The following is a 25,860-nucleotide window of genomic DNA, read 5'->3' on the forward strand; positions in this document are numbered from 1 at the left end:
CACTTTGTTAGCTTACTGATGTTCATCTTGGGTTTCGCCAGGAACTTAGCTCCTGACCATATTACAACCTTGGTCCAAACATGGAGAAAAACAGCTGAACTTCAGAGGAAATAAGAGTGACTGCCCTTGATATCAAGTCCACATTTGACCAAGTGTGGCATCAAACAACCCTAGCAAAACTGAATGAGCAGAAATGAATATGATTGTGATTGCTGGAAGTTAGTGATTTCAGCTCGAGAACATCACTGCAGAAGTTCATTGGAGTCCTAGGCCCAACCATCTTCTACTGTTTCATTAATGACTTCCCAGAGATGTAGATGTCAACTGATGATTGTACGATCAGCACCATTCATGGCTCCTCAGATGCCAAAGCAGTCCATGTCCAAATGCAGCAAGATCTGGATAACTTGCAAGCAAGTGCCAGGCAATGACCGATCTCCAATAAGAGAGAATCTAACCATTGTGCCTTGAGATTCAATGGCATTACCATCACAATCTCCCACTACCTACATTCTGGGGATTATCATTGCCAAGATGTTGCACTGGGCCAGTCATATAAATACTGTGTCTATTTGAGCAGGTCAGAGACTAGGTACCAGAGAGGAAGTAACTCAACTAAGGAGTCCCCAAAGCCTGCTCACCGTTTACAAGGCATAAGTCAAAACTGTGATGGAATATTCCCTACTTGCCTGGATCAGTGCTGATCAACAGACTCAAGAAGCTTGACACTACCCAAGGACAACAAAGCCTGTTTGACTGGCACCAAATCCAAAATTCACATTCACTCCTTCCACCATTGATGCTCAGCAACAGCAGTGTGTACCATCTACAATATGCAGGAATTCACTCAGGCTGCCAAGACAGCACCTTCCAATCCCCAGACGATACCTGTTGGGCAGTGTAGCACATAAATGGAAACATCACCACTGTAGGCACCTTTCCAAGCCACTGATCATCCTGACTTGGAAAGATGTTCATTGTCTCTGGGTCAAACTCCTGGAACTCCCTCTCTGACAAGACTGTGGGTGTAACTACACCGAATGAACTGTCTTTGAATCACTGCAATGTTCACCACCATCTTCATAAGGTCAATTAGGGATTGACAATAAATACTGGCCTAGCCAACAAAATCCACATGCCCCGAATTAATTAAAAACTACAAGCTCAGATTGACAGATAGTACTATGATTTCCATGGCAGCTTACACTTTCTACCAAGTTCTGCCCCTTCACATTACAGCATATAATCCGTCGTCTTACTTGTTTTCATCTTGAGGAGACAAATCTCCAAGTTGTTTTCACTTGCATCTCAAAGTATGCCCAGTTGTCTATTTGCTAATGGTCAATCATTCCTATCTGCAGCAGGTAACCCTAACTCAATGTGAATAAGGACCTGCAGGTCTCTATTTACCAGTATATCCTTTCAGAGCACGGCATTTCAAAGTGTCTACTTCCAAAGGCAGCAAACTGTAACAATCCAGCATTAATATATATTGAAGACCTACAACTGGCCCAAATACTCTAATTAAAACAATGTTCTAATGAGATTACTTCAGTATTTTCTTACTGTTAATTCTTTTGACATTTCAACTGCCTTTGGTTTTTAATAGTGGTCAGAGCACAGATTAAAACTTACCAAACAGCCTAATTTACCAGTTTGCACAAAGTCCAGGACTTCAGACCAGCATTGCCTACAGATCAATATCTAAAAATAGCAGTTTCTGACTGGAAAATCCTTGGAATTTGACCCTTTCCAGGAATGTATCACTTGAAATGTACCCAAGTGTTCTGTGGTCCTAACCATCATACGTGGGTGGTCGCTGCCCCAAATAAAACCCTCCACAGAAATACATAGTGCTTCAACTAAACAAACAACACTGTTCTCAAGTTTCAACAAAAAAATGCTTTTTGAATTCATATTTCACGTGGTATAAAGCTGAAACATGAGCTACACATATTTAAGTCTGACTCAATCTGTGTTGATTTAGCAGACTCCAGCCAGTCGAGTGGTGTCAATGCCCCTGGAATAGGGGTAGGCGGTAGTGAGATCCAAAGAAAGATTTAGACATCACACTCACAGCACAGTTAGTTTGTTGAAATTAGGTGAGGTCATATTGGCTCAACTGTGCAAAAAAAAATCCATAGCTTGCAGTGCCTGTGGATATCAATTGACTCAAAAGAGAATCATTATTTGGCCAACAGTCACAGGATTGCACAGGTTTAACAGAAGCATAAACTGCTTCTGCTTTCCGTAAAAAGTTACAAGAGAGTGATCCTTGGACAGGAGAGCATAGTACTCAGCAGTACAAATTTAAACATGGTCTAAAATGTCACGTGGAGTTTGTACATCCTGTGATAGCTGTGATATCCTGAAGTAAAATGTATGAAGATATACATTGAAAAATTATAAACTTTTACAAGAATTCTAAATGGCAGTGTGGAACACTTATGGAATGCAGATTTAATTAGATTAATATTTTATTTTAAAACAGTACTGATCAGAACATGACTACAGGAACTGGTTCAGCATCACGGAATTTCAGATATCAGGCTTGGTCTTAATGTATTCTGGGCGTGTGGGGAGAGACACAGAGGGAGAGGGAGAGAGGAAGGGGGACAGAGAGAAAACTGACTTTCTGACCAGTGTGATCTATGATCAGCGTTGGTACACATCCAAGAAGGTGTGATCCATTCCTTTTTCTTCTCGCTCATTCACTCCCATTAATCCAGGAGGGCAGAAAATTTGGACAATAAATGGTGCCATTGTCACAACTTAGGAGGAAATGTTGAGTAGGTTAGGCCTATACTCTCGGAGTTTAGAAGAACAAGAAAACAAGATTCTTAGGAGATTCAGCAAGGTAGATGCAGAGATAATGTTCCCTCCATGCAGTCATCAGGACCAAGGTCCAGAATAAGGGATCTCTCATTTCAGATGGAGATGAAGAAAAATTTCTTCCCCTGAAAGCTGTGGTGACAGGGTCATCGAGCACATTTCAAGGCTGAAATACAGGTGTCTGATCTGCAGGACTCTAGGTTACAAGGAAGAGACCTCAAATTCAATTCTCTTGCCAAGATGTGATTTTAATAAATGGTGCAGCCAGGCCCTATTGCCTACACCTTCTCCTGTTTCTCACATTCCTATTAGCAGTAGGAATTGGCTCTTCAACCCATCGAGCCTCTCCACCAACTAGATCATGAATGATGTTCTACCTCAATGGCATTGCCCATTTGCCTAAATTTCTACATATTAAAAACATCTATCAATGTGCCTTGAAAATATTCAATAGCTGAGACAGCATATGCCTCTGGGATACAGAATTCCAAAGATTCAGCAACGTCAGTTCAGCAAAGATTCAGAAATCTTCTTCAAATCAGTCCTAAATCATCCACCTCTTATTTTGAGATTGCATCCTTTGCTTCTGGGCCACATATTATGAAATCCACAACCGCACTCCACCATGTTATGCAAATTGGTAAGTAGAAAGGGTGAACAAGTCATATTCCACGATTCCTAAAACTTAATTCATTGTCACAAATGACTGACAAATGAATATACCTGATCTATTCCTATCATGTCTTGTTTCAGACCCCTTTCAACATAGGTTATTCCATGAATGCAGTGCTGAAGTTACAGTCACATGTAATACACTTTGTGTTGTACCTCTCTATGACTCTTCATTCTTCTCTTTGTCTTTCACAGCAAAGACCACTCTATCCATCTCTTGGTATTGCTTCCCTCCAATCCAAGTGGCACTGCTCTGTGCCATTCTTATGCAAACGTCACAGAACGAGGGACTGCGATGACTTGAATAGCTTCTACACTTCTTTCCACTGATCACCCCTTATGTGCCCAAGGGATCGATTAATGGTCTGAAAGGCACGATGGATCAAAAGGCCTACCCCTGTTCCTAACTTGTGTGTTCTAAATGGTGGAAGTGCAGGTTACTGAACAGATCCTGCTTTAGAATCAAGCACTCAAGCAGCAAAAACCCTCTTTATCAAATTCAGTTGTAACTAATTCACCAATCTTCACTTTCACCCACATAATTATTTTGAATACTTTTTCAGTGGTGCAACACATTCTAATCTAAACATTTGATGCATACTTCTAACATATCTGAAGTTCCTGTTAAAAAAAACTAAACAGAATACAAAACAATGATTATAGAAAGGTCAAAGAAATCCTTGCTTATGAAGAAAATATCTCGAGATCAACACACCACACAGACACTTGATTGAAAAGTAGTTGTTTCTATTAACACCAAACTGTGATAAAGCCAACCTAAATTTCTTCCGTGCATCACAGGCCTCATATTACACTATCTGGGCAGCAGGACAGCTATGTAGTCTGTAGACAAGAATCTGTTAATGCTCTTCTCAAGCCAGCAACTGATCAGATATAGGTTATAGAGTCATTGAGAAGTACAGCACAGAAACAGACCCTTTGATCCAATATGTCTACGCCAACCAGATATCCTAAATTAATCTGGTCTAATTTTCCAGCATTTGGCCCTTATTCCTCTAAACCCTTCCTATTCATATACCCATCCGGATGCCTTTTAAATACTGTAATTGTACCAGCCGCCGCCACTTCCTCTGGCAGTTCATTCCATGCACGCACCACCCTCTACGTGAAAAAGTTGCTCCTTAGTTCCCTTTTAAATCTTTCCCCTCTCACCTTAACCCTATGCCCTCTAGTTTTGGACACCCCTACCCTGAGGAAAAGACCTTGGCTATTCATTCTATCCATGCCCCTCATGATGTTAGAAACTTCTGCAGGGTCACCCCTCAGCCTCCACACGTTCCAGGGAACACAGGCCCAGCCTATTCAGCCTCTCCCTATAGCTCATACTCTCCAAACTCTGGCAAGATCCTTGTAAATCTTTTCTGAACCCTTTCAAGTTTAACAACATCTTCCTTTTGGATGGAGACCAGAATCCCACACAGTATTTCAAAAGTGGCCTAACCAATGTCCTGTACAGCTGCAACATGGCCTCCCAACTCCTATACTCAATGCACTGACCAATAAAGGAAAGCTTATCAAACACCTTCTTCACTACCCTGTCTACTTGTGACTCCACTTTCAATGAACTGTGAACCTGCACTCCAAGGTCCCCTTGTTTGGCAACACTCATCAAGACCTTACCATTAAGTATATAAGTCCTGCCCTGATTTGCTCTACCAAAATGTAGCACCTCACACTTATCTGGAATAAACTCCATCTGCCACTCCTCAGCCCACTGGCCCATCTGATCAAGGTCCCACTGTACTCTAAGATAACCTTCTTCTCTGTTCACTACAGCACCAATAGCTTACACTGACCAAAAAATTCACACCCTGCACCTTTATAGCAGCATGATCATAGTTAGTTATCTACTGACATAGGCAGTAACTAATCAGAAATTAGCAGTGCCATACCTGTTTTGAACCCTGCAGGCGTTAAAATATAAGTATTACACCTACTATCCTGTGCATATCAAAGATGCTAACAAGAGTATGGGAGTCTACTCTTCTTAAAAAAAAAAGCAGCATTGGAACTGTAATAAGAAGATAGATAGTCTGTACTGCACTTCGATAATAGCTAGGTTCTATCTGGATGAAATGAAAACTTACCAGCTGCTAATCCCACCCTATTTTTACAGCTACTCCCGACAAATTATAAATCAGCAATACTGAAGCTGTCTGATCATTCTAGGATTCTATAAAAGTAAACAAAGCAATATTTTAAAAGTTTTTTTAGACAGATTTGTATTTGGAGGTTAATAAATTCAAATCCCAAGCTGAGATAGTAAATCCAATTGTGTTTTTAAGTTCTGTGATTGCAAACTCAACACTGACAAGCTTTCATTTATTGCTAATTCCAAGCTGAGAGAATGGTGATAGTCTTGCTTCTTAAGCGATTGTTTTATAACTGAGTATGTTGGTAGGCCACTTTTGGCTAATCAGACACACAGGGGTCTAGAGTCATGTAGAACCCAAACAAACAAACTCTGCATCCTTTCTTTTCTGAAAGACTGAGTTATTCTGGTGAATTACAACTTGCACAATTTACTGAATTTAATTTGGCACAGTCTATTATAAACTCCATCTCTTAATTACTGACTATATGACATTGGCACCAAGCTTTACAGTACACTTTCTCCAGAATAGTACAATGCTATTCTGTTGTGGTTCAGCTGGGTTGCAGTCTCAATTCAGTCAAAAGTTTGGGGATTCAACATGCACTTGAAAGACTCGGGACAAAATCTAGGCTGCCACTGCAGTGCAATACCAAGGGAGAGTACACTGTCAGAGATGTCAATTTTCGTTTATGTTAAACCAAGGATGTACTGACCCACTAAGATAGTTGCAAATATCACAAGGAACTATTTTCACAACAGTTTGGGAATTCGCAGTGTCATCTTAACCAAGACACCTATTACCAAATGGTAGTTATCTGAATATTGTCATATTGTGGGACTTGTGTGTTCAAATTGATCGCCACGTTTCCTGCCTTGCAGCACTAACAATACTCCAAAAGTAAAACACAGAACTGCGGATGGAGGAGATTTGAAATGAAAACAGAAATTGCTTGAAAATCCAGATCTGACAGGATTTGCGGGAAGAAAACAGAGTTAACATTGAGTTCAGTGTCTTTCAGCAGACTGTAGGAGTTAAGAAAGAAGTAGTACTTACACTGAAGCTCCCAACTTCAGCTTCAGCGTAAATACTCCAGAAGTACCTCATTAGCTGCACAGCCATTCAGAAAATCCAGAGATTGTGAAGTGTTTTTCAAAAGAAATTTCATTTTTTCCTTCAAAGTTGGAGAACAGAAGTTAAATACATCCTCGTTAATGACTGCATGCCAATTAACAGTCTCACTAAGCGTCTCGCAGGGATGGTGAGGGAAGACAGGGGCTCTTTTCCTGTGCGCATGTCAACATAGTCAGTAGGCTCAAGAAAATTTCTCAGAGGAGGAAGACATCAGTCCTTGAATTATATATGCATTTCCTGCAACTGGTTACAAAGCTTCATTGCGATAATTTCAAGTGCAATGAATGGGGAGGCAATGGCCTAGTGGTATTATCGCTGGATTGTTAATCCAGAGACCCAGATGATGTTCTGGGGACCCAGGTTCAAATCCCACCACAGCAGATGGTGGAATCTGAATTCAATAAATATCTGGAATTAACAGTCTAATGATGACCATGAATCCATTGTCGATTGTCAGAAAAACTCATCTGGTTCACTAATGTCCTTTAGGGAAGGAAACTGCCATCCATACCTGGTCTGGCCTACATATGACTCCAGACCCACAGCAACATGGTTGACTCTTAACTGCCCTGTGGGCAATTAGGGATGGGCAATAAATGCTGCCTAGCCAGCGATGCCCTCGTCCCGTGCATGAATAAAGAAAAAAAAAATTTTAGTACAGTGGCAACTTTCTCGTTTTGCAATCAGAAGGTTGAATACATGTCCCACTATGGAATGTGGCAATAATAATCTCAGCTGACACTCAAGGATACTGGAGTGCAACAGAATATTGGAGTAGCCTTCTGGGCATGTTATTAAACTGAGGGTCTGTCTTCCTGTTCAGGTGAAGGATCAAAAGCACTGCTTGAAGAGCAGCAGGCAGTTTGTTTAATGCTTGGTCTATTTTCTCAACTGTTAATACAGCCTTATGGGTAGATGTAAAAAAAAACACAAAAGGGGTTTTTACATGCATTTGAGTGGATACTATAGGTCTCCAAAATAGTTTGTGTACACGGTTGGGAAGAAGCAAAGTTCTTCAATTGCATCCAGCAGAACTTTATTTGGCAAGTAGGTAGCAAGCCCAACAAGGGAGCAGCAATATTTGGAAAACTGGAAATCAGTACTAGTGGAGTTAGTTCTTTGTTAGCCGGTGTAGACACAACGCTGGACTCCCCAAGGAGTAGATAATCATCATCCAATGCTGCAAGCAGCTGCCAACATAGAAAAATTGGCAGGTTCAATTTAACACAGTTAATACAACAATTTCTAATGAGAAAACTAGGCTGAGATGGTTTGCAAGTGAAGTTAAACAAAGATGGATACTTGGCTGAAGGAGGAAACATTAGCAGGGTGGACAAAAGGTTGGCTCCAAATGTGTTGGATGAAGACAGGGAGGTGGAGAGATGAATGGAAGAAAGGGAATTCCACAGCACTGTATAAGCTAAAACTTAAATTTTAGAAAGAACTATATTTATTTGAAAAATGAATATTTTTGAAAAGACACTTTATCGAAGCTTTTCATCTCTCCCTCACCACGACAATATGCCAGTAAACCACAGTGAAAAGGAAACAAAACATATCACATAAGAGGAACAAAACTGGTGCAATCTCCATAGTAATGCTTCAGTAATCAGAGTCCACTTGCCAACCAAAACTCTTCTGTCATACAGTATTAATGCTTTCTGTTTACATTGATATTTCTTGTGAATTGTCCAGGTGAGTCCTAATGTAAAGCCTGGACAAAATAGGTCTTTGTTTTCCTCTATTCACTTATGGAGTGTGGGTGTCGCTGGCTGGCCAGCATTTCTTGCCCATTCCTAGTTGTCGTTGAGAAGGTGGTGGTGAGCTGTCTTCTTGGACCATTGCAGTCCTCCTGCTGTGGTTTGACCCACAATGCTAGTAGGGAGGGAATTCCAGGATTTTGACCCAGCGACAGTGAAGGAACGGCGATATATTTCCAAGTCAGGATGGTGAGTGGCTCCGAGGGGAACTTGGAGGTGGTGGTGTTCCCATATGTCTGATGCCCTTGTCCTTCTAGATGGAAGTGATCATGGGTTTGTCTGAGGTGAATTTCTGCAGTGTATCTTGTAGATAGTAGACACTGCTGCTACTGAGCGGAGGGAGTGGATGCTTGTGGATGTAGTGCCAATCAAGTGGGCTGCTTTGTCCTAGATGGTGTAAAGCTTCTTGAATGTTGTTGGGGTTGCACTCATCCAGGCAAGTGGGGAGTATTCCATCACACTCCTGACTTGTGCCTTGTAGATGGTGGACAGGCTTTGAGGAGTCAGGAGGTGAGTTACTCACTGCAGTATTCCTAGCCTCTGACCTACGCTTGTAGCCACTGTGTTAATATGGTGAGTCCAGTTGAGTTTCAGGTCAATGATAACACCCAGGGTGTTGAAAGTGGAGGATTCTGTGATGGTAATACCATTGAATGTCAAGGGATGGTGATAAGATTGTCTCTTATCGGTGATGGTCATAGCCTGGCATTTGTGCGGTGCAAATGTCACTTGCTGCTTGTCAGCCCAAGCCTGAATACTGTCCAGATCTTGCTGCATTTGAACATGGACTGCTTCAGTATCTGACGAGTCGCGAATGGTTTGGAACAATCATCGGTGAACATCCCCATCCCCACTTCTGACTTTATGATAGACGGAAGGTCATTGATGAAGCAGCTGAAGATGTTTGGGCCTAGGACACTATCGTGAGGAACTCCTGCAGAAATGTCCTGGAGCTGAGATAACTGACCTCCAACAACCATGACCATCTTCTTATTATCAAGTATGACACCAACCATCAAAGAATTTGCACCTGATACCCATTGATTCCAGTTTTGCGAGGGCTCCTTGATGCCACACTCAGTCAAATGCAGCCGTGACATCAAGGGCTGTCACTCTCACCTCAGCTCTGGAATTCAGCTCTTTTGTCCATGTTTGAACCAAGGCTTAATGAGGTCAGGAGCTGAGAAGCCCTGGCAGAACCCAAACTGAACATCACTAAACAGGTGCTGCTTGATAACACTGTTGATGACACCTTCCATCACTTTACTGATGATTGAGAGTGGGCTGATGGTGTTGTAATTGGTTGGGTTGGATTTATCCTGCTTTTTGTGTGCAGGACATACTTGGGCAATTTTCCACATCGTCGGGTAGATACCAGTGTTGTAACTGTACTGGAACAGCTTTGCTAAGGGAGCAGAAAGTTCTGGAGCACAAGTCTTCAGTACTATTGCCAGAATGTTGTCATGGCCTGTAGCCTTTGCAGTATCCAGTGTCTTCAACAGTTTCTTGATGTCACGCGGAGCGAACTGAATTGGCTGAAGACTGGTATCTGTAATGCTGGAGACCACTGGAGGACGCCGAGATGGATCATCCACTCGACACTTCTGGCTGAAGATTGTTGCCAATACTTCAGCCTTATCTTTTGCACTGATGTGCTGGGCTCTTCCATCGTTGAGGATGGGGATATTCGTGGAGTCTCTTCCTCCAGTGAGTTGTTTACTTGTCCATCACCCTTCATGACTGGATGCAGCAGGACTGCAAATTTTAGCTCTGATCCGTTGGTTGTGGGATTGCTTAACTTTGCCTATCACTTGCTGCTTTCACTGTCTGGCGTGCAAGTAGTCCTGGTTGGTGGCTTCACCAGGTCGATACCTCATCTTCAGGTATGCCTGGCGCTGCTCCTGGCATGCCCTCCTGCACTCTCCATTGAACCAGAGTTGACCCCCTGGTTTGATGGTAACGGTTGAGTGGGGGATATGCCGGGCCATGAGGTTACAGATTGTGCTGGAGTACAATTCTGCTGCTGTTGAAGGCCCACAGCGCCTCATGGATGCCCAGTCTAGAGTTGATAGATCTGTGCAAAGTCTGTTCCATTTAGCACGGTGACAGTGCCACACAACATGATGAAGGTGGGACTTTGTCTCCACAAGAACTGTGCAATGGTCACTCTTACCGATACTGTCATGGACAGATGCAACTGCAGCTGGCAGATTGGTAAGGAAGAGGTCAAGTACGTTTTTCCCTCACCACCTGCCGCACACCCAGTCTAGCAGCTATGTCCTTTAGGACCCGACTAGCTCAATCAGTAGTACTGCTGCCGAGCCACTCTTGGTGGTGGACATTGAAATCCCCCACCCACAGTACATTTTGTGCCCTTGCCACCCTCAGTGCTTCCGCAAGTGTTGTTCAACATGGAGGAGTATCGATTCATCAAGTGAGGGAGGATGGTATGTGGTAATCAGCCGGAGGTTTCCTTGCCCATGTTTAACCTGAAGCCATGAGACTTCATGGGGTCCAGAGTCAATGTCGAGAACTCCCAGACCAACACCCTCCCGCCTGTATACCACTGTGCTGCCCCGTCTGCTGGGTCTGTTCTGCTGGTGGGACAGGACATATCCAGGGATGGTGATGGCGGTGTCTGGGACATTGTCTGTAAGGTATGATTCTGAGAGTATGACTATGTCAGGTCGTTGCTTAACTAGTCTGTGGGACAGCTCTCCCAATTTTGGCACTAACCCCCAGTTATTAGAGAGGACGACTTTGCAGGGATGACAGGGCCGTTTCTGCCGCTGTCTTTTCTGGTGTAGGTCGATGCCAGGTGATCAGTCTGGTTTCATTTCTTTGAGGTTTTATAGCAATTTGTACAATGGAGTGGCTTGCTAGGCCATTTCAGAGGGCAATTGAGAGTCAGCCACATTGCTGTAGGTCTGGAGTCACATGTAGGCCATTCCTAACCATTCCTCCAATATTCATATCCAAATCATTCATATAAATGACAAAAAGTGGTGGACCTAGCACCGATCCTTGCAGCACACCACCTGGTCACAGGCCTCCAATCCGTAAAGCATCCCTCCATCACCATGGAGATAGCAAGAACCGCAGATGCTGTAAGTCAGAGTCGATATAATGTGGAGCTGGAGGAATACTGCACATCAGGCAGCATTAGAGGAGCAGGAAAGTCGACGTTTCGGTTCGGGACCCTTCATCGGAGCTGATGTAGGGCCCCTACCCGAAATGTCGACTTTCCTGCCCCTCTGATGCTGCCTGACCTGCAGTGTTCCTCCAGCTCCAGACTGGATCGCCTCTACCACCACCCTGTCTCCTACCTTCTAGCCAGTTCTGTATCCAAATGGCCAGCTCTTCCTGCATTCCATGTGATCTAACCTTGTTAACGAGTTGATCCATGCAGAACCACGTCGAATGCCTTGCTGAAGTCCATTTAAGCAACATTCACTGCTCTGCCTTCATTAATCTTCTTCGGCATTTTTAAAAAAAACTCTATCAAGTTGACGAGACACGATTTCCCACGCACAAAGCCATGCTGACTATCCCTAATCAGTCCTTGTCTTTCCAAATACATGTAAATCCTGTCCCTCATGATCCCCTCCAACAACTTATCCACCACTGATGTCAGGTCTGCCAGTCTTTAGTTCCCTGGCTTTTCCTTACCACCTTTCTTAAAGAACGGCACCGTGCTAGCCAACCTCCAGTCTTCTGGCACCTCACGCACGGCTATCGATACAAATATCTCAGCAAGGGGCCCAGCCATCACTTCCCTAGCTTCCCTCAAAGTTCTGGGGTGTTCATGGCCCACATCAGCACCTGATAAGGTCCTGGGGATTTATCCACCTATCTACATTTTAAGATGTCCAGCACCTCTTCCTCTGCAATGTGGACAGTTTTCAAGATATCGTTATTTATTTCCCAAGTTCTCTAGCTTCCACGTCCCTCTCCACGGTAACCAGTAACGTGAAATATTTGTTTAGTATCTCATCTATCTCCTCAGTTGCACTCATTGATGGCCATGTTGATCTTTAAGGAGCCCTATTCTCTTCCTAGATACTATTTTGTCCTTAATGCCCAGAAACACCTGTTCCCTCCGTCACCGCTTCAGAAGTCAGATTGCTCTTCCGGGGAGTCAACCCAAGGAAAGCAACGGGCCTGGACCGTGTCCCTGACTGAGCACTCAGATCCTGTGCCGACCAACTGGCGGAGTTATTCACTGACATCTTCAACATCTCCCTTCTACAAGCTGAAGTTCCCACCTGCTTCAAGACTACCATCATCCCAGTACCTAAGAAAGCACATGCAATGTGCCTTAATGACTACCGCCCAATAGCTCTGGCTTGAATAATCATGACGTGCTTCGAAAGGGTGTTCATGGCCCACATCAGCTCCTGTCTCTCAACCTGCCTTGATCCCCTACAATTTGCCTACCAACATAACAGTCCACAGAGGTTGCCACATGCCTATCCCTGCACGTATCCCTGGAACATCTGGACAACAAAGACGCCTACGTCAGATTCCTTGACTAGAGGTCCCACTCAACACCATTACCCCTCCAGACTGATCTCAAAACTATATGACCTTGGTCTCGGCTCCGCCCTCCGCAAATGGATCCTCAGCTTTCTGATCCATAGGCTGTAATCGTGAGGATAGGTGACTGCACCTTCTCCACAATAATACAACACTGGAGACAACCCTAGGATACAGCCTCAGCCCCCTACTATACTCCCCGTACACCTACAACTGTTTTACCAAATTCTGAACAAACACCATCTACAAGTCCGCTGATGACACCACCGTAGTGGAATGGATATCTAACAATGACAAGTCAAAATACAGAAGGGAGATAGAGGACTTGGTGATGTGGTGCAATGAAAACAATCTATCCCTCAACATCTGCAAAATTAAAGAACTGATCATTCACTTCAGAAAGAAAGGAGGAGAACACATCCCTATCTACATCAACGGAACTGAGGTTAAGAGTGCGGAGAACATCAAGTTCCTCAGAGTGACGATAACTGATGACCTGTCCTGGACGTCCCACATAAACTCGACAGTCAAAAAGGCACAACAATGCCTCTTCTTCCTCAGGCAGTTCAGGAGATTTGGCATGTCTATAAGGTCCCTCACCAACTTCTACAGATGCACCATCGAAAGCATACTGTCCGGGTGCATAACAGCCTGGTATGGCAACTGCTCTACCCAAGACCGTAAGAAACTACAGAAGGTGGTATACACAGCCCAGACCATCACGGAAGCCAACCTTCCATCTGTGGACTCTATTTACACGGCTCACTGCCGCGGAAAGGCAGCCACCATCAAAGAACCACCGCACCCTGGTAATGACTTCCTACAACCTCTTCCATCAGGCAGAAGATATAGAAGTCTGAACACATGCACAAGCAGGTTCAGGAACAGCTACTTTCCAGTCGTTATCAGACTGTTGAATGGATTTTAGCTTCAAATAATGTAATCTCTATGCCTCGAAGTCTTTTGATCTGTCTGTACCACTCATAAACAAAGCTTTTCACTGTATTTCAGCACACATGACAATCAATAATGTATTTGTAGAATCTGTTTGGATTCTCCTGAACCCTATTCACCAAAACTATTTCATGTCCCCTTTATGCCCTCCTGATTTCCCTCCTAAGTATATTCCCATTGCCGTTATACTCTTCTAGGGACTCAGTCAATCCCAGCTGTCTATACCTGACATATGCCTCCGTTTTTTGACCAGAGCCTCAATTTCTCTAGTCATCCAGCATTTCCTACACCTACCAGCCTTGCCCTTCACACTTACAGGAACATACTGTCTCTAGACTCTCGTTATCTCATTTTTGAAGGCTTCCCACTTTCTAGCCGTCCCTTTACCTGCGAATAGCTCCCCCCAACCAACTTCTGAAATTTCTTGCCTAATACTGTCAAATTTAGAACTTTAACTTTTCTATTAGGTCTATCCTTTCCATAGCTATTTTCAAACAAACAGAATTATGATCACTGGACTCAAAGTGCTTTCCCAATGACTCATCAGTCACTTGCCCTGCCTTATCGCCCAACAGAGTGTCAAGTTTTGCTCCTTCTCTAGTAGGTACATCCGCATACTGAATAAGAAAATTTTCTTGTACACACTTAAATTCCTCTCCATGCAAGCCCTGAACGCTATGGCTGTCCCAGTCTATGTCTGGAAAGTTAAAATCCCCTCCCATCTGCAAGGGGGGGGGAAGAATTCATACACATCTCCTCAACATTCGATGGGATTATCATTTCTGACACCCTGGAGCTTACCACTGGCCAGAAATTATAAAAATACTGTGGCAGGGCTCTTGTGGTGGAGTGGTAATATCCCTATTTCTGGCAAACAGGGTTGGGCTCAAGCCCCAAATGCTTCAAAAGGTGTGTCATATGTCTAAACAGATTGATTAAAAGTATCAATAAATAGTGCCCACAAGAGCAAGTCAAAGGCTAGGCATTCAGAGGTGAAACAGCCATCTGACTCCCCAAATTCTAAACACCATCTAAAAGGAACAAGTCAAGAGTGCAATGGATTACTCTCCATTTGTCTGGGAGAGTGCAGCTCCAACAACACTCAAAACTCTCGACTCCATCCAGGTCACCACCTTCAACATTTAATCCCCTCGCAACAACGCCAGGAGTGCGTAGCGTCCACAAGACGTACTGCAGTGACTCACCAACATTTCTGCAACGGCACACTTCATCTATTATCTCTACCACCTAGAGAGACAAGGGCAGCAGAAGCACATGAAAATCACCTGCAAGTGCCCCTGCAAATTACCCACCCTTCTGACTTGGAACTATATCAACAATCCTTCATTGCTATAGGGTCAAAATTTTGCAATACCTTTCGTAAAGCACTGTGAACATACCTAGACCACAAGGAACTGCAGCAGTTGTAGGAGACAGGTTACCACCTCCTTCTCAAGGGCATTTAAGAGGAGACAATAAACACTGGCCTTGCCAGCAATACCTACATTTTACAAACAAAAAAGCCTCTCATGCAATAAAGGCCAACATTCTATTTGCCATCCTCATGACTTAGATATTACACGCTAACATTTTTCTGTTTCATTAACAAGGACACCCAGGTTCATCTGAACACATCATTCTGCAGTCCCCTTCCCTTTGGATAATATTCTGCTTTTCTAATCTTCCTGCCCAAATGAACAAGTTCACATTTGCTCATAAGATAGACCATGTGCTGTTTTCTGTGACATTGACTTAACCTATGTCTTTTTGCACACTCTGTATCCTCTTTACAACACATCTTATTAGCTAATTCTGTATCATCAGCAAATTTGATTAAAATACATTGTCAGCCCCTTCACCAAACACATTGATATAGATTATAAATAGTTGCAGTTCCAGCAATGGCCCGTGCAGCACTCCATTAGTTAACAATTTGCTAACCAAAAACGACCCATTTACCTCAACTACATTTCCAGTTAGGCAATCCTCTATCTCAATACTCAAAGCCCTTATTTTGTGCAATAATCTTTTGTGGGATAACTTACTAAATACCTTTAGCTGCCTTAGCTTATTGGGTTATAGTGCTCCAACATTGGTGACCACGGCTTCAAATGCTTCGTTTTTAAAAAAAAATCTCCAACTTGCTTTCCTCCTTTGAGACACTGCTTCAAATCAGCCCCTTTACCCAAATTTCTGTTCATCTAACCCAATACTTCACTGTGGCTTTTTTTCATGTGGGCATCACAGGCTGACCAGCATTTATTGCCCGCCCCTAGTTGCCCTTGAGAAGGTGGTGGTAAGGTGCCTTCTTGAACCACTGCAGTCCAGGTGGTGGGTTGACCCACAATACCGAGAGGGAATTCCAGGATTTTGACACAGCAACAGTGAAGGAATGGCAACATATTTCCAAGTCAGGATGGTGAGTGGCTTAGAGGAAAACTTTAAGATGGTGCTGTTCCAAGTATGTGCTGCCCTCGTCCTTCTGGATCAAAGTGGTTGTTGGTTTGGAAGGTGCTGTCTTGAGGGTCATTTGGTGAATTTCTGCATTGGTGGTGGAGGGAGTGGATGTTTGTCAATGTGGTGCCAATCAAGCCGGCTACTTTGTCCTGGATGGTGTCAAGCTTCAGGAGTGTCACTGGAGCTGCACCCATCCAGGCAAGTGGGGAGTATTCCATCACACTCCTGGCTTGTGCCTTGTTTATGGTGGGGAGGCTTTGGGAATCAGGAGGGGAGTTACTCACTGCAGTATTCCTAGCCTCTGACCCGTTCTTGTAACCACTGTGTTTATGTGGCGAGTTCAATTGAGTTTCTGGTCAAAGAATAACCCCGAGAATGGTGATAGTGGGGGTTTCAGTGACGGTAACATCAATGAATGTCAAGGAGCAGTGGTCAGATTATGTCTTATTGTTGATGGTCATAGCTTGGTATTTGTGCGGTATGAATGTTACTTGCCACTTGTCAGTCCAAGCCTCCATATTGTCCAGATCTAGTTGTATTTGAACGTGGACTACTTCAGTATCTGAGGAATTGTGAATGGTGTTGGACATTGTGCAGTGACCAGGAAATATCCCCTCTTATGACCTTCTGGAGGAAGAAATGTCCTTGATGAAGCAGCTGAAGATGATTGGGCCTAGGACACTGCTTGAGAAACTCCTGCAGAGATGTCCCAGAGCTGAGATGACTGAACTCCAACAGTGACAAACATCTTCCTGTGTGCCAGACATGAGTCCAACCACTGGAGAGTTTACTTACACACACACACACACACACACACACACACACACACCCTATCCACTACCCCCACCCCCCCACCCCACCCCACCCCAAATACCTGTTGATTCCAGTTTTACTAGCACACCTTGATGCCACACTCGGTCAAATGCAACCATGACGTCAAGGGCTGTCACTTTCACATCATGTTTGTCCATGTTTGAACTAAGGCTGTAATGAGATCAGGAGGTGAATGGCCCTGGCAGAACCCAAACTCGGCATCCCTGAGCAGGTGTTGCTCGATAGCATTGCCAATGACCCCTTCTACCACTTTACTGATGAAATGTCATCTGTTCATACCTTGTTTTATAACAATTCTATGAAGCACTTCAGATGTTTGTTTATTTTAAATGTGCTAAGTAAAGGCTCTTACACAGATCACACAAGTTTGCTTTTTGCTGAGCCCACCTATTCCTTCTGGTGTATAATCCCCACCGCACAAAATTTTTAACTGATTAGGCTAAACACCACTCGGGTGACCCAAAGAGTCTGAAGATAATCACAAGCGTAGGAATTTCGAATCACAAGACCCGTGACCATCCATGACAAGTCTTGTCTAACTCCGTTGATCATCAGTAAGATTAGACAGTAAGTGAGTAGCTTATTTGTCCACCATGATATCCCAACTAAATCCAATTCTGCATCGCAGCTGCACTTCTGACACATCCCCAAAAAGCTAAAACAACATTGGAGAGCCAATGGCATATTAGTAATGTTACTTAACTGAATTAGTCTCAGATTAATGCTCAAATAAAAGCAAAATATTGCAGAAGTTGGAAATCTGAAATAAAACAAAAGTGCTGAAGAAACTTAGCAGGTCTGGCAGCATCTGTTTTAGGTCCAGTATGACTTCAGAGAGATATCAAGAACTGCAGATGCTGGAGTCAGAGAGAACAAAGTGTGGAGCTGGAGAAACACAACAGGCCAGGCAGCAGACGAACAGGGAAGCTGACGTTTCGGAACAGTTCTGCAGGAGAGTCATATTAGATTCAAAGTTAACACTGTTTCTATCACCACAGATGCTGCCAGAATTGCCGAGCTTCTCCAGCACTGATTTTTATCTCAGATTAATATTCTTGGTTCAAATCCCACCATGGCAGATGAAATGAGAATTCACTAAAAACCTGGAATTTTAAAAAAAGTTAGCCTGATGGCACATTGATGATGGTCATAAATTTGGTTCACTAATGCCATTTAGGGATGGAAACCATCCGAACTTATGTAGTCTGGCCTATTTGGGATGCAGAAATGTTGTTCAATCTGAAACGGCCTCTCGGTTCAAAAGCCATGTGTTAAGGAACATTTTCCCTATTCTCAACTTGTGGGTGCTAAAATCAACTACAACTCTATAATAACCCACTTTTAGATAATCTATACAAAAGCTCACATTTAGGGTTTCCCTACTCTGTACAACTCAGTGCCATATCAATTACTCGTAAAGCAATCAAGTCCAAACTTACAGATGAAATGATGTGAGGGTAGCAAAAATCCCACAACTGGAGCTAGACTGCCGATTAATGAAGTATCCGATATTTACTTTTTAAAACGATACAATATTCTCCCCTGGAAAATCAAAAATTCTTTACAGCCCAAAGAAAAGTTTTCAAGCGATAGCTCCCGTCAAAGTTGGAGATGCAGCTGGAGTCAAGGGTTTGTATCGCGTCCTCTCCCTGATCCTTCATATATTGAGGAGTTATAAAAGGAAGCGGAGGGGCCTGTAACTGCTAAAAATATAACTTAAAGGGAAATGTCCATGATGCAAATACCATCAGAAACCCAGGAGCCCAGCCTACTGCAACCACAAAGCCGCCCGTTCTACTGGAAGCTGCAGAGGCCCGCTGACGAAGGGAGTGATCTCAGAGGCTGCTGGCGAGCCTGAGGAGCGGAAAGGCCAGTGTCAGTGACACTCCGTTCTGCCCCTCCCAATCCCCAACTGCCGCAGGCGCTCCGGCCTTTTCACCATTCAATGGAACCGCAAGCCCCAGAGCCAGGGCCCGGGCCTGCTGCACACGACTCGTTCAGGCACCGGATGAGGCTCCGGGGGAGGACTGGCGGCATCCGCCCGACACGGTTCTAAAGAGGGTCATTGGACCCGAAATGGTAACTCTGCTTTGTCTCCACAGACACTGATGGACCTGCTGAGTTTCTCCAGCAATTTGTTTTTGTTTCGACCCTGACTCATTGTCTCTACGGGGGCTTCACCCTCCGGCCCGCTCTCCCCGATCCCCGATCCTCACCTTCCACAGGTTCAGGGAATATCGCGGACTCCCCCTCCGGCTTCATTCAAACCAACAAGGAGGTAGGACGCCACACACACACACGGTGCCGCAACCCCGGCCTTTCATCCCGCGACAAAGCAGCCGCGGCCACAGGACCATCCTCACCCCGCAGAGAGGAGGCGCCTCCCGCCGCCCGGAGGACTCACAACACCTCCCGCCCCTCGGAGGTTTCACAGCGCCTCCCGCCGCCCGGAGGTCTAACAACGTGATTCGCAGCGCCTCCCCAGGCTGGGAGGACTAACAGCGTGATCCGCCGCCCGGAGGATTCGCAGCACCTCCCAAGGTTCAGAGTGCACACAGCGCCTCCCGCCTCCCGGAGGACCAGAAGTCCGGGCTGGCGCGGGGGCAATGGGAGGGTGAAGTTGGTGGTGGTTGGGAGGAGATTGGAGACAAAAATGTGGCGGGAGAAGATGGTGGATGTAAAGGGGCTGGAAAAGAGTGGGAGGTTGAAATGGTGGTGGAAGAGGCAGCAAAGTTGAGAAAACAGTTGCGACTCTGAATTGCGAGGTAAGGTGTGCGATTTGTATGCGCATTTTCTTTTGATTTTGAACATGTGGGTTTTAGTGTGTGTTTGTGAGGAGGTTTAGTGATTAATTTGTAAGTATTTGTGAAGACATAGACTAGTGCAAGAAAGGGAGACCTGTGGTGATAATGGGCATTTGTTTGCACTGGGAGAGAACTTATCATTGAGAAACATTAGCTTGCTTTCTGTTTAGAAGAATTTTTTTTGATCAGTTGAAAAGATGAGACAGATTTGAAAGACCTGGAAAGCTTTTTATTTCAGTTCATAGAAGTCCTGTTTGAAGATGGAAATATAAAACATTCTTTTGTAAAGAAAGGAGTTAGTTTGGAACAGTTAGGAAATAGCTTATCTTAGTGTAAGGATTTTAATTTGACAGTTCCAGACCACAAGGGCTGGTTTAGAATCCAGAAAGGATTGTTTGAAGCTGAGAAAGTCTAAGCTCACTTGTGTGACCAATCCAGCAGGAGGCTATAAAACTCTCAAGACTGAGAATTGAAATATATAGTTAAATAAAACCTATAGATGTGATGGACAAGAAAATTCTCCTTGTTGTTTGAGTGCTATACGTGATTATGTTCAGATATGTGGGATTGTATTTTTACTATATTTTTTTGAAATGTCAGATTATGTTATATGTAAATAGTTTGGTTTAGTCTATTTTATCATCTTTTGCATAATTAATTTCTGTTTTATTGTTAAAAGCAAATATGTAGCATTGCATGTTTGTGTTTAGTGAAAGATCATCTCATTAAATAAAAACAAACCAAAATGTCAATTAGGCCAGATTTCAGTCTGGAATCTGATTTATAACATCAGTTGGGATCAGAACACAACGAAAGCAGCACTCAGCTAACTAGAATCTAGGAAAATGAAATCACTGTAGTAATGAATGACTGATAAATGAATGTGATAAGTCTGTAAGGCCGCATATATTCAAGACTTGCTCTATGGGGTAGAATATCGTGAATGCTATTGCAATGAACACTATCAATTGTCGTATTTAAATCTTAGATTGAGGTCTGAGATACAGTAAAAAGTATAACTCCCAGTTTTACGATATCTAGTGAAGCATAATAGCCATGACTTCGGTCTGTGAAACATGTGTTTCGGGTAATAGCTTTTTGTGTGGGACATGCGCCAGTTATTTTGAAATCAAAAATTTTCCCTAACTTAGCTTGGTGTCTTTCGCCAATTTAAATACTCTGGTCGCTAGGAAATTAATGTTTTCCTGTATATTGTGGCATTAAGTTTATGGTAATAGGTTAATACCTATTGAGGACATTAATGAATTCTTATACACTTGCTTCTGTTTGGCTCCAAAGACCAATAAGGTCAACATAAACACAGGAGACTATGTTGCCAATTGACTGTGTCAGATCATAAAGCATTGTGAGAATAAAAATAAGTAGCCCTCAAGTAGAGCCCTTAAGAAAATAAAAACATTGCCTGGGAGAGAGGATTTATGATCTGAAATTGCTGAACTCAGTGCTGAGTCCAGAAGACTGTAAAGTTCTTAAAGATAACACCAATCCAGACTTTGCAATGGTCTGTCATTTTAATTTTCTACCTTGCCTCAGCCTACTGTACTCCTCCACTGAAGCTTCAGGAATAGCACCTCACCTTTCATTTAAGCACTTCACCTTCTCCTGGAATCAATTCAACAACACTAACTTCCAAAGTTTCACAAAAATGCAGACTGTAAACTCTATTCTTATGTTGTTTCTGTTTCTTTTCTTGTTTCAGATTTTTATTTCAGCAGAAGCATCTTCTAGACATGCATTTTGTTTCTATTCTTTTTGAATCTTTTCTGACTCTATCTCCATTCCCAGGATCCCCAAAATTTCTGTCATTCAATTCCTCCAGCCAAGGTTGGGACACTCCCACTGCACCACAAGGTCCCTCTGTGTCTGCGTTATTTTTGTTTATATCACACACAACTGAATGCATTTTTTCCCCTATAACCAAATCACCATAACTTTTTTTTGTTTTTAATTATTAACCGCTTGGGTCTGCTTTGTTTATTAAACTCTGAAGTGCTAATCACACATACCGAATAGTTTCCCCCCCACATCACCAAATCACTGTGACTTTTTAAAATTGTTTTTAACTATTAGCAGCCACCCATGTAAATCACCCATGCAGCCAGCTGGATACTTAAATTGCAAAACCCATTATGGGCAATATTTAAGATGTAAACAGTCAGCACCACCCATCAAAAATTCATTCTGTCTTGCGATAAAAGCTTTTTAAAACATAATTTCTTAGACCATTACTAACCTGAGTCTTTTTTAATATCTGAAAGTGTTATCACACAAGTGTTATCAAATGGCTTTCCCACCATGATATTACCAGGGCTTTTGTTTTTGTTTTTAATTGTTAACCGCTACCAGTAAAACCCATGTAAAAATTTACATGCAAAGCCCATTATGTACAAGTCAACCATCAAAAGTGAGAAAGGGATAGGGAGAGCAGGAAGGGGCTAAATCAAAATGGAGTTGGAAATGGAATGGTCTAATTTTTTTATTAATGTGTCTTTTTTTTTTAAAAACACTGGGTCTACTTCATTTTGTTTTTCTAATCAACCTGTTTAGAGATGTCATTACACACCTCTGAAGCACGTGGTAACTTGAACAAGGCTTCCTGGTCCAGAGGCAAGGACTCTGCCACTGCATTACAAGAGTGCTCTGGGTCTACTTTCTAGATATTTTATAATCACTCTGTTCAGAGATGTTTTTCCCTTTGTATCAGAAAAGACTGACAGAAAAAGCCCTGTTGACCCTGCAAAGTCCTCTTGCTAACATCTGGGGGCTAGTGCCAAATTTGGGTGAGCTGTCTCACAGACTAGTCAAGTAGCAGCCTGATATAGTCACACTCATGGAATCATACCTTACAGACAATGTCCCAGACACTACCATCACCATCCCTGGATATGTCCTGTCCCACTGGCAGAACCGATCCAGCAGAGGTGGCAGCACAGTGGTATACAGCCTAGTGAAGACACCAAACAGGACTACTTGCGACCCAAACAGCATTAGCAGCAAATCATAGACAGAGCTAAGCAATCCCACAAACAACAGATCAGAACTAAGCTGTACACTCCTGCCACATCCAGTCATGAATGATGGTAGACAATTAAACAACTCATTGGAGGAGAAGGCTCCACAAATATCCCTATCCTCAATATTGGAAGAGCCCAACACATCAGTGCAAAAGTTAAGGCTGAAGCATTTACAGCAATCTTCAACCAAAAGTGCTGAGTGGATGATCAATCTCGGCCTCCTCCTGTACACAAAAAGCAAGACAAATCCAATCCTAGTTAATTACCTCCCCATCGTTCCACTCTCGAGCATCAGTAATGTGATGGAAGGTGTCATCAACGGTGCTATCAAGCAGCACCTGCTCAGCAATGACCTGCTTAGTGATGCCCAGTTTGGGTTCCATCAGGGCCACTCAGCTCCTGACCTCATTACAGCCTTGGTTCAAACATGCAGAGAAAAGCTGAATTCTACAGGTGAAGTGAGAGCAATATTCATGACTCCTCAGATACCGAAGCAGTCCACGTTCAAATGGAACAAGATCTGGGCAATGTCCAGGATTGGGCTGACAAGTAGTGAGTAACATTTGCACCACTCAAATGTCAGGCTATGACCATCAACAGTAAGAGACAATGTAAGCACTGCCCCTTGACATTCAATGGTGTTACCATCAGTGAAAGCCCCACTATCAACATCCTGGTGTTATCATTGACCAGAAACTCAACTGAACTCACCACATAAATGCAGTGGGTACAAGAGTAGGTCAGAGGCTAGGAATACTGCGGTGAGTAACTCACCTCCTGACTCCCCAAAGCCTGTCCACACTCTAGAAGACACAAGTCAGGAGTGTAACGGAATACTCCCCGCTTGCCTGGATGTGTGCAGCTCCAACACCACTCAAGAAGCTTGACACCATCCAGGACAAAGTACCCTGCTTGATTGGCACTACAAGCACAAGCATCCACTCCCTCAACTACTGACCCTCCATAGCAGCAGTGTGTACTATCTACAAAACGCACTGTAGAAATTCACCAAAGATCCTTAGACAGCACCTTCCAAACCCGTGACCACTTTCCATCTAGAACGATAAGAGCAGCAGATGCTTGGGAACACCACCATCTACAAGTTTCCTTCCAAGCCACTCATCGTCCTGACTTGGAAATATATTGTCATTCCTTCACTGTCGCTGGGTCAAAATCCTGGAATTCCCTCCCTAATGGCATTGTGGGTCAACCCACAACAGGCAGAATGCAGCGGCCTAAGAAGGCAGCTCATCACCACCTTCTCAAGGGCAACTAGGTACAGGCAATAAATGCTGGCCAGCCAGCGATGCCTACATCCCACAAAGTTCATTGGGGATATTGTTTAGTCATGCTCCATGGGCCTTCTAGGGGTTATCCCACATTTCCAGACTGATGAAAAGCTCTCCGATCTGAAACATTTAACTCTGTTTCTCTCTTCCCATTGATGCTACCTAACCAGCTGAGTCTTCTCCAACATTTTCTCTGTCTTCTTAATTTCAGATTAATTCTATCCATAGTACCCAGCTTCTCAATTAGCCTTAGGGCTGAATTGTCTTTTGCTTGTTGACCATTCTGTTTCAAAATACCTTCTTGCTATTTTTCAAAAACTGCTGAAAATTTAATAAACAAAGATTGGAAATGTTGGCTATAATTACATTTGGTAAATCACCAGGACAGGATGGAATGTATCCGAGAATACTAAAGGAACAGAGGATGGAAATTGTGGAGGCTTTGGCCGTTATCTTCCAATCCTTCTTTGATACAGGGATAGTGCCAGAGGACCAGCCAATCAAAAATGTTACACCTATGTCCAAAAAAAAACGTAAGGATAAGCCCAGCAACTACTGGTTAGTTACTTTAACCTTAGAGGGGAATCATTTAGAATTGATAAGATGGGAAAAATAAATTAACAGATCTTTGGATAAGTGTGGATGAATTGGGGAAAAATGGAACAGATTTTGTAAAGGCAAATCATGATTAAGTTAGTCTTTTTGGAGGGTGTAAGAGTAATGTTGTTGATGTGCCATTCATAAACTTCCAAAAGCCATTTGATAAAGGGCCACATATTATGTCTTTCCGGAACTGAAGGTCACACTGGCAAAACAGTTAGAAAATGAACAGTGATAGGAACAGAGAGTAGCGGTAAATAAAAACGGAAAGAACTGCGGATGCTGTAAATCAGGAACAAAACAAAGTTGCTGGAAAAGCTCAGCAGTCTGGCAGTATCTGTGAAGGAAAAACAGAGTTAACGTTTCGGGTCCGGTAACCCTTCCTTGGACCTGAAACATTAACTCTGTTTTTTTCCTTCACAGATGCTGCCAGACTGGCTGAGCTTTTCCAGCAACTTTGTGTGAGTAGTGGTAAATGGTTGTTTTACAGAATGAAAGAAAATATATTGTTCCTACGGGTCAGTACTGGGACCACTACTTTTTTTAATTGAAATGAATGACTTGGAGTGGGTGTCATGCATGTTGAAATGCTGGTTCAAAAGGCACATGGGATTCTAGGTTTTATTTAAAAAGAGGTGTAAATTACAAAGGTCAAGAAGTCCCAGTTAATCTTTATGAAACAATATTGGTATATTTGCCAATTCTAACCATCAAACTTTAGAAAAGATGTGAAGGTTTTTGAGAAGGTGTAAACAGGATTTACAAGAATGGATCCAGTGTTCTGTTAATAACAACATGTAGAAACTGGGGTTGGAGATAGTAGGAACTGCAGATGCTGG

At 43.2% G+C, this 25,860-nt stretch overlaps 1 protein-coding gene and 1 long non-coding RNA gene across 5 annotated transcripts in view; one reads left to right on the forward strand and one right to left on the reverse strand.

The window, feature by feature from the left end:
* Positions 1-19,677, reverse strand: part of dpp9 (dipeptidyl-peptidase 9) — a 93,433-nt gene extending 73,756 nt beyond the window's left edge. For 3 of the 4 annotated variants that reach the window (XM_048614196.1, XM_048614198.1, XM_048614197.1), the window contains exon 1: positions 19,510-19,676. The gene's annotated coding sequence lies outside the window, so the exon portion shown is untranslated. Of the gene's footprint in view, positions 1-19,509 lie in introns of all 4 variants that reach the window. The other variant, XM_048614200.1, reaches the window with a different exon arrangement.
* Positions 19,678-19,769: 92 nt separating this feature from the next.
* Positions 19,770-25,860, forward strand: part of LOC125486494 — a 33,338-nt gene continuing 27,247 nt past the window's right edge. The window contains exon 1 of the long non-coding RNA XR_007265160.1: positions 19,770-20,058. This is a non-coding gene — a long non-coding RNA (uncharacterized LOC125486494). The remainder of the gene's footprint in view (positions 20,059-25,860) is intronic.

This window comes from Rhincodon typus, chromosome 29, assembly GCF_021869965.1.
Source record: "Rhincodon typus isolate 14 chromosome 29, sRhiTyp1.1, whole genome shotgun sequence".
Taxonomy (NCBI): domain Eukaryota; kingdom Metazoa; phylum Chordata; class Chondrichthyes; order Orectolobiformes; family Rhincodontidae; genus Rhincodon; species Rhincodon typus.